Below are 10,697 nucleotides of genomic sequence, written 5' to 3' on the forward strand. Positions count from 1 at the left end.
CCCTAGACTACTCATATATATATGAGCCGGCTACTAGCCATTTGACACCTAGGCACAACAACTAGCAAAGAAATCCAATTTTCTCCAATTTTTTAAAAATACATGTTATTTTATCATTAAGAGAATATCCTATATTTTAAATATAAACAAGCGATTCAACTTTGACAAACAAATAAACCACGACCATGATCTAGCACTCAAACAACCTATAAGACTTAGTGAAACACAATTGTCTCTAGCATGCAAATCAAATCGATCGACTTAATATCACTAAATACGACATCACTACACTAGCATCAATATCACAAATCAATCAGAAAAATCATCTAAGGGATCATGTTATTATACAAATGTATGAACTATATGAACAGACTATCATAAAAACTACAAAAATAAAAAAACTACTACATGGCAAAAATGCAACTATATGAACTACACTATCATGAATATGCAACCTATATGTGACTCACACAAAACACATTCCTTAAACTACTACCCCCAAACTTAAAATTTTCACTGTCCTCAGTGAAGGTAATAGCAAGGAATCAGGCATACCTACTTGGAATCAGGATACTCACCCTCAATGGGTGGAGTGTCTGAATGTAGATACACAGAGTCTTCACCAATATTGGCCACTGGATGTCAACTCCTGTGGCTCTGAATACAGTCACCAACGCCTGGGTGAGATCACAGTGCAAACCGACTATGGATTTCATGTATCGCATCCATCCTCCTCACTAAAAGCCTATACTGCGCCATTCTAATACCAACTTCAACATCTACTTCTGCTTCCTCCTGCTACTGCTTGCGATGGACCAGCCTCCTCACCCAACTCAGCTCTTCAAGCTGCTCTGCTTGCCTAAACCGTGCCACCAGCATAAGACTGAGGAGCTGGCCTCCCACGTGGAAGATGGGCATAAGAATAACCAAGCCCCTTAGGATCGGGCTTACTACCATACAACTCCATCATATTCAATAACATGGTACTATCAATCGAAGCACTCGGAAGCTGAAGTTGCTCGTGCGCGGTCCAACGAACACCAAATGTCACACACAACTTCGTCACAATGGACGCATAGGGTATGGACCCGTATTACTCCCTCACAAAAATCTCAGAATCTCTTGGTGAATAACCATACCAAGGTCCACATAGTCCCCCTGAAGAATACACCACAACAAACGTGCACGCTCCACAGTAACATCATGCACGAGAGAAGATGGCATGATGTTAACATAAATAAAAGAATTCCATGCACGTGCAAACCTGTTCATGCACGAAGGAGGGAACGTGGCATAATCAGTGATGCCCCTCTTGAACTTCCAGTAAGTCTCAGGCACACACAGAGTAGCAACTATTAAATCCAATTAAACTCCTCCGGAGTCTTCTCATTCCAGTTATCCTAATTGGCCTCCTCTCGGGCTGCTCAATCACCCTCTGCATTGCCTCAGCACTGTATTCCACAGTCATCCCCCTCACCATGGTGAAACCGTTCTTCTTCGCCTTAACATTAGCATAAAACTCACGCACCACACTCATGGGCACAGCAGCGGGTGCCTCACAAAAAGCAACCCAGCCCATCTCCAAGATCATCTCCAGTAACTTCCCATTTTTCCCCGATGGCAGAAAACCACGCTCCTTGGCTATAGGCTTCGAGAAAAGCCTTGTATACTCAGCCTCAGCCTCAGGAGTCAAAAATCTAGGCCTCACACCACCTGCACTTGAAGAATCAGTGGTGCTATTGCTTACTTGAGTTCGCTATCTTTTAGGTGCCATTGGGATTGAATAAGAGAGAATAAGAGATAAGTGTTTGAGAGAGATTTGTGTTTGAGAATTTGAGAAGTGATGGAGAAGTTTGTGTATAAGTGTGTGTATATATAGGAGGTTGGGAGAGAATTAGATATGGAATAAAAGTGGAAATTGATTATGGGAATAGTGGAATAATGGGTTTGATTTGGAGAGGGAAATTTGGGATGTGGAAGAGTAAAAATTGGGTGGAAATTGATTTTAGAATAAAGTCCCCGATTTTTCTCTATTTTCTCCTGTTAAATTTTTTTCGGAGACGGGGACTCAGCGCGACCGCGCGCAGCTTCTGGAAAAGTAGCACGGCTTCCCCGCCTCCACAGCGCGGGCGTGCCGTGCTACTGAAGTTGGCCCTGAATTTTTTATTTTTCTGATTTTTTTTAGCTTTTCTCCTTTCTTTCTTCTTCCTCTATCTACTAATGTACAACAAACTTGGGTTGCCTCCCAAGAAATGCTTGCTTTACGTCGTTAGCTTGACGTAGAAATGCGAGATCAAACGGACAATAAAACGGCACTAACCACCTCACGGTTTGCCATGTCACCATAGTAGTGCTTCAACCTTTGACCATTTACCTTGAATGCTTGGCCCGGATTATTCTCAAAAATCTCCACCGCTCCATGTGGAAACACAGTTTTGAAAACAAACGACCCTGACCACCTCGACTTCAACTTTCCAGGAAAAAGACGGAGATGAGAGTTAAACAAAAGAACTTGTTATCCCGACACAAATGATTTGAGCACTAGACCCATATCGTGCCACCTCTTAACTTTTTCCTTATATATTTTGTTGTTTTCATATGCTTGAAGTCGAAACTCATCGAGTTCATTCAATTGAAGCATCCTCTTCTTACCAGCTGCATCCAAATCAAGATTCAAATTCTTCAAAGCCCAATACGCTTAATGCTCTAGCTCCACCGGTAAATGACACCCCTTATCATAAACCAATTCATACGGTGACATCCCTAGCAGAGTCCTGTACGTTGTTCGATATGCCCAAATAGCTTCATCAAATTTTAAAGACCAATCTTTTCTCAATGGACATACAATTTTCTTTAAAATACGTTTGATCTCTCTGTTAGATACCTTAACTTGACCATTCGTCTGAGGATGATAAGCTGTAGCAATGCGATGATTCACATTATACCTTTGCATCATGGCAGTGAACTTGCGATTGCAGAAATGCGAACCCTCATCACTGATTATGACTCTTGGAGTTCCAAATCTTATGAATATCTGCTTGTGAAGAAAATTAAGCACTACTTTCGCATTGTTCGTCGGCGAATCCATAACTTCCACCTATTTTGAGACATAATCAACCGTCAAGAAGATATACTGATTGTTACAAGATGAGACAAATGGTCCCATGAATTTAATTCCCCAAACATCGAAGACTTCAACCTTGAGAAGCACATTAAGAGGCATCTCATCCCTCTTGGACATATTACCCACACATTGACATCGATCGCATTTCAAAACAAACTGATGAGCATCTTTAAATAAAGTCGGATAAAAGAAACTTGCTTGAAGAATGCGAGCTATTGTCTTTTCTCCACAATAGTGTCCTCCATAAGCCGTTGAGTGGCAATCTCGCAAGATCCCCCCGTTTCACTGTAAGGAATACATCTCCTGATAATTTGGTCAGCTCGTTGTCGAAAAAAAAATGGCTCATCCTATATGTACCACTTCACTTCATGTAGAAACTTCTTCCTTTGAGCGTAAGTCAAATCCAGAGGAATAATGTTACTCACAAGGTAATTCACAATGTCGGCGAACCACGGTTCTTCTGTTTGCACCCCAAATAATTGCTCATCAGGAAAAGATTTGTTAATCAAAGACTTATCTTGTGAAGTTGCATTTGGATCCTCTAAATGAGAGAGATGATCGGCGACTTGATTTTTAGTCCATTTTCTGTCCTTGATCTCTAATTCAAACTCCTAAAGTAAAAGAACCCATCGAATCAATCTAGGCTTCGAGTCCTTCTTCGAGACGAGATAGCGAATGGCAGCGTGATCAGTGAAAACTGTCACCTTCGTCCCAAGTAAGTAAGATCAAAATTTCTCAAAACCATAGACAATAGCCAAAAGTTCTTTCTCAGTAGGGGTGTAGTTCAGTTGAGCACCATTAAGAGTCTTACTAGCATAGTAGAGTACATGAAATATGTTGTTCTTTCTTTGCCCAAGAACTGCTCCAACTGTATAGTCACTTGCATCGCAAATCATTTCAAATAGTTCAGACCAATCAAGTGCAGTTATTACAGGTGTCGTTATTAAACTCTTCTTTGGTGTCTCAAAAGCAGCAAGGCACTCATCATCAAACTTGAAAGGAACATCTTTCTATAGAAAATTGCACAACAGCTTCGAAATCTTAGAGAAGTCCTTGATGAAACGCCTATGGAAACCCGCATGACCAAGAAAACTGTGAATCCCCTTAACAGAAATTGGTGGAGGAAGATTTTTGATAACCCCCACTTTGGCTTTGTCCACCTCAAGACCCTTACTAGAAACCTTGTGACCAAGAATGATGCCTTGGCGCACCATAAAATGACATACTCCCAATTGAGAACCAAATTGGTCTCGACGCACCTTTCCAGCACTAACCCCAGATTGCACAAGCATTCATAAGAAGTTCCAAAGACCAAGAAATCATCCATGAACACTTCTACATTATTTCCAATCATATTAGAGAAGATAGCCATCATGCATCTCTGAAAAGTGGTTGGTGCTCCACATAGTCCAAAAGAAACTCTTCTGAATGCAAAAGTACCAAAATGACATGTGAATGTAATCTTCTCTTGATCATCTGGAGCGATACAAATCTGATTATAACCCGAATAGCCATCCAGAAGACAGTAGTAATAATTCCCAGCCAATTTATCAAGCATCTGATCAATGAAAGGAAGAGGGAAATGATCCTTCCTTGTAGCCTTGTTCAGTTTCCTATAATTAATGCAAACTCTCCACCCCGTGATTTTCCGTGTAGGAATAAGCTCATTCTTCTCATTTGCTACCACGGTGATACCACCTTTCTTTGGCACACATTGAACTGGGCTCACCCATGTACTGTCAAAAATGGGATAGATGATCCCTGCATCTAGCCACTTTAGGATTTCTTTCTTCACCACCTCTTTCATGATCAGATCCAGCCTTCTCTGTTGCTCAACAATAGGCTTGCTTCCTTCCTCTAGAAGAATTTTATGCATACAATAAGAAGGGTTGATTCCCTTGATATCAACTATAACCCAACCAATTGCCTATTTGAATTCTCTAAAAATTCTCAAAAGCTTTTCCTCATCGCTATCTAAAAGGTCAGATGCAATAATCACAGGCAAAGTAGATGCATCACCTAAAAATGTATACCTCAAATGTTCAGGTAAAGGCTTAAGCTCAAGAGTAGGAGCTTCCTCAATAGATGTCTTGAGGTGCTTTGGAGAACTTTTCAGCTCCTCAAACCCAAGAGATTCAAAAGGCATATCCAAGCGTCGCTTTCATGGAGAAGCATTCAAATATTGTAACTGCTGGTCGCTTTCCTCAGATTCACTATCGGAATCCCCCAACAAGGCCTTTTCTAAGGCATCAGACCTTAGCAATCGATCAAGTTCTAAAGTAACCACTGAATCGACCATCTCCACCTTGAAACACTCCTCATTTTCCGTAGGGAATTTCATGGAATTGAACACATTAAAAGTTACATCCTGATCGAGCACTCGCATGGTGAGCTCACCCTTATGCACATCTATCAAGGTTGGGCCAGTAGCCAAGAAAGGTCTTCCCAAGATTATGGGAATCTTCTTATCCTCCTCGAAATCAAGAATTACAAAATCAGCAGGAAAGATGAGTTTATCCACCTTGACCAAGACATCCTCCACAATACCTTGTGGATATGTAATAGAACGGTCCGCCAACTGCAAAGTCATATAAGTATGCTTTGGATCAGGTAAGTCCAACTTCTTGAAGATTGACAAGGACATCAGATTGATGGTAGCTCCCAAGTCACATAGACATTTGTCGAACGACACTTTTCCAATAGTGCAAGGAATAATGAATCTTCCAGGATCTTTAAGCTTTGGAGGTAACTTATGTTGCAGCACAACACTGCATTCCTCCATGAGAGCAACAATTTCTAAGTCATCAACTTCACTTTTCTAGAGAGAATACCTTTCATAAACTTCGCGTAACTAGGCATTTGTTTAAAAGCTTCAGTGAAAGTTATGTTGATGTGTAGTTTCTTGAACACCTCCAGAAATTTCTGAAACTGCTTAACCAGTTTTTTCTTCTGCAGCCTTTTAGGAAAGGGAGGTGGGGGATAGATCTGTTCCTCCCCTATATTACCCTCAGGAGGAGTGTGCTCAATAGTAGTCTTCCTTGGTTCCATTTCTGCTTCCTTCTGCACTTCTTCTTCAGCCACATCTTCAGATTCTAGAGTCTTAGCTTTTTTAGGATTTGCAACCTTTCCAGACCTCAATGTAATCGCCTTGAGATGTTCCTTAGATTCCTTCTTTCCTGGAATTTCAGTATCGCTAGGAAGCATTCCAGGTTGACAATTTAGTAATGCATTAGCAATCTGCCCAATCTGATTCTCCAAGGTCTTGATTGAAGTAGCTTGGCTCTTGCACATGAGCCTCAACTACTCCAATTAAGATTTTTCATTAGCTTGAGGTAACTGCTGAAGTTGAAGTTGTTGCCTAGGGGCATATTGCGGTTATTGGAAACTAGGAGGGTTATATTTCTTTATTGTGTATCGCTGATAAGGTTGTTGCACCGCATTCTGATTGTTGCTCCAGCTGAAGTTAGGATTATTGCGATTATTGGGATGATAAGTGGTTGGAGCTTGCTGCTGTGATCTCTGAAAGTTGCTCACAAATTAAGCTGATTCACTAGAAATAGCACACTGCTCAGTTTCATGTGCCCCCGCACAAAGCTCACAAACACTAGTGATTTGATTAACTCCATAATTAGCCAAAGAGTCCACCTTCATCGTCAAAGCTTGAAGTTGAGCAACTATAGCAGTAGTTGTATCCATTTCCAGAATTCCTTCTATCTTGCCTTGTAACATTCTTTGCGTAGGATTCTGGTATTCATTAGGTGTCATTAGCTCCATCAACTCATAAGCTTCATTATAGCTTTTGGCCCATAAGGCTCCAACAGATGTTGCATCGAGCATAGGTCTAGACTGTGCACCTAAACCATTGTAAAAATAGTTTATAATCATCCAATCAGGCATGCCACAGTGTGGGCACTTCCTTAGCATCTCCTTGTAGTGATCCCAAGCCTCACATAGAGATTCTCCAAATTGCTGCGCAAACTGAGTGAGAGCATTCCTGATTTCAGCAGTCTTCGCCATAGGAAAGAATTTAGTGAGAAACTTTTGAGCAAGATCCTCCCAGTTGGTGATAGACCCTGATGGTAGAGAATGTAACCAACACTTTTCTTTATCCCTCAGAGAGAATGGGAAGAGCCACAACATGATAGAATCTTCAGTCACCCCATTGAACTTGAAAGTGTCGCAAATCTCGATGAAATCCATAATGTGCATGTTGGGGTCTTCTCTCGGAGAACCCCCAAACTGAACTGAATTTTGTATCATCTGAATCGTGCTTGACTTGATCTCTAAGGAGTTAGTCGAGATGGCTGGCTAGATAATGCTTGACTGAATATCATTGATCTTAGGCTGAGAATAGTCCATCAAAGCCTTCAGAATTTCTGCTTGATCTCTCATCACTACTAAAGTCGGTTCCTCAACCTTCTCTTCTTCCTCTAGTTTCTCTTCGTCCTCGACTTTCTCTTCTTCTAAAAAAACTTGCCGATGAACCACTACAACTTCTTCCTCAGATTTATCCAGATTTCTCTTACGAGACCGTGAACGTGTATGCATACACGCTCGCTAGAGTACCTGAAACACAACAAGAAAAAAAGTAGGTAGGTAACAATGCCCGAGTCAATGAACTTTAACGATCACTGATGACAAACACATAAACTAAAAGTTAAAACTGAGTCCCCGGCAGCGGTGCCAAAAACTTGTTAGGGCTAAAACACGCGCTAATAACTCACGCAAGTATACGCGTTCACAAGTAATATAGAATTCTTTCTAGTTCATTCCCACAGAGACTGGTTTAGGTTAACTTTGTGATTTATGCACTTATGCAACAATGATATGGCTATTATTCAATGCTAAGACGAATAACAAGTTGATTTTGATTATAACTAAGATTAACTATTGAGAGTTTATACTAAAGAACATTAACTAAGAGATTAAAGAGAATTGAATAATATATGACATAAACATGGGCTTCTAACTTCATTAAATACTTCATTCAATAGCCTTATTGTTCTTAACCTTAGCATGTAATGGTGATGACACTAATCAGATAACACAAAACTGATAAATGCCAACTTTCGATACACGAATAACATACTACCAGACATCCACAAAAGAGATAGAAGCTAAATAGACACCAATTATATTGAGACCCTATATGTCTATAGAATTTGACAACATAATGGCTTAATGCACAAGTTATCTCTCATGATTAAATAGGGAAAGTAAGATGGTTAAAATTACCTACGAATCATGCATAACAAATACATGAGCCTATGCTAGCATGGGAAGTTCTAAATCCTTCAATTCACTTTCGCTTCATTAAAGATTATCACACTATCTTATAAGTTCGCGACGCTCATAAAATGAATAAGCACAACCAATACTAGGTTATCATAAAATTACCACACACTAAGCATCGAAATAAATTAACTAAATAAATCCATAAGTAAATCCGCTAGAACCCCACAATAACGATTAGCCCATAATCGGACTCATCATCAATGTGGGTTCTGATAAAAGCATAGTATAATAAACGTAGTCTTTATACTCAATAAATAATAAACAAAGTATGAAACAAGAGTATAGGTTTATGAATAAGAAAACTAGCATCCAAAGTTACAACTTAGACTAAAGAATCACAAGTATAAACTAGATCCTCTTTGCCTTGGTCGAATTGTGCTATACGGTCTTCTTACGCCTTCTCCTTGAGCTTTGGTACGTCTTGTTCTATAAAACAACCTTTATTTATGTATATATATGCTGTAGAATGAACCAGGGCTTCAAACTCTCAAAATCCAAGTAGAAACAAAATTCTGCCATCCCGACCAGGCTCGGCCGCGCGCTTGACCAGCACGGGTGCGCTGAGTTTCTACTTCTTGGGCGTGGGCGCGCTATCACAGTGCGGGCGTGCCGTCCTTCTGGATAAAATTCTGATTTCTTTTCTTCTTGCTGATTTGAGTTGGTCTTTTCACGAGCCTTTATTCTAGACACCATCCTAACACCATATTAGTATCAAGTTAATACCAATTCACCTGTATTCCTGATAAATGCCTGAAATGCAAAAACACTACAAAATACGTTAAAAACACCAACAACTTGAGTACAAAAACACCAATTCAAAGCTTTATGGAGTGTTATAAAGTGTCATAAATGCCACTCAACAGAGGTCTCTGAGTTCTCTATAAGTGTATTTGACTTGTCGAGATCTCCGAGTTCTCTATAAGTGAACTTGGCATGTCAAGGTCTCCAAATCTCTGCATGTAGAAATGACTCATCGATATCTCTGAGTTCTCTATATTCATTCTGACTTGTCGATATCTCTGAGATCTCTAATGGGAAATTGACTTGTCGATATCTCCAATCTTCATATCTTCATTTTGACTTGTCGATATCTCTGAGTTCTCTATATGCAGAAATGACTTGTCGATATCTCCAACCTTCATGCCTTCATTTGACTTGTCGATATCTCTTAGACTTCTCGATAGGCCATTTTGGACTTCTCGATAAGTCATTCTTGAGTTCTCGAATGACTTCTCTATATGACTTGATCTGTGACTTTTAGATATCTTGACTTAGAACATTTTTCCTAAAATAGATTTATTCAACTCCAAGCTTCTTTACCTTTTCTCTGAGGCATGATCATGTTGATCTTCTTCCAGAGTTTATTCTTAGGATTGAGACTGTTCACAGAAAAATACTTCTGTCTCATCTTTAACATGTTTATAGACTCAAGTAATACAATACAAAATACAGATTTAGACTATCATACAACTAATAACTCTTGGATAGCTTGGTGGAATAACATTTGTTCATATTTATCTAATAAATCTTGCCAAACTCTATGCATCTAAGTTCCCAAACATATTGTGGTAACTTAGTTAAGTCAAACCCAATAGTAAAAAATTATCAATATACTTCAACACATCTCCCATAATAGATGGGAGTGCTTCACTTTGGAAAACCCACTCCTTATCGATCTAGGGGTTAAGGCATTGGACTCATTAGAAGGCATCTGATCAACTTAGTATTAACTTTAGGGTTTTGTTAATTTTAAATGATCACGATCCCATCATAAAGAGATTCATAGGTTTTTCTTGAATAAACTACTTCAAATCAATATTCGTCGATTATTTGATTTTAAGGTAATGAAGGAGTCACAATGGTCTCACTTAAAACCTACAACCTTACAAGTTTAATGAACCCGCTTTTGACAGAATCGCCTATGTCGGAAATAAAGAAAAATTGTATTTTATTCTGTGTTTCATAAACACAAGAATCTCATAATCTTTTGTTAATTTTAAAATCTTGAATCGTTACATATTTTATCTTATTTAGAAAGCATGGAATGAGTGTCATATCTAATACATACATCTTTAATCTAATTAAGCTTGCATCATTAAACTACTCTACACATACATTCAACATATGAATACATATATATATATATATATATATATATATGTGTAAAGTGCAGTAAAGTAAATGTGGTTAGTTATGGTTTCATCCTATGTGATCTTCATCAAGATAATTACAAAGATCCAGGTCAATCTAAGGTGAAAAATAAATACAAGATAACTTA

At 39.1% G+C, this 10,697-nt stretch overlaps 1 non-coding gene across 1 annotated transcript; it reads left to right on the forward strand.

Moving 5' to 3' along the window:
• Positions 1 to 7,019: 7,019 nt before the first annotated feature.
• LOC141715858 (small nucleolar RNA R71) lies at positions 7,020 to 7,126 on the forward strand. The gene has a single exon (XR_012572605.1). It is a non-coding gene; the product is annotated as a small nucleolar RNA R71 (small nucleolar RNA).
• Positions 7,127 to 10,697: the final 3,571 nt, after the last annotated feature.

Source organism: Apium graveolens, chromosome 3 (assembly GCF_009905375.1).
Source record: "Apium graveolens cultivar Ventura chromosome 3, ASM990537v1, whole genome shotgun sequence".
Classification (NCBI taxonomy): Eukaryota; Viridiplantae; Streptophyta; class Magnoliopsida; order Apiales; family Apiaceae; genus Apium; species Apium graveolens.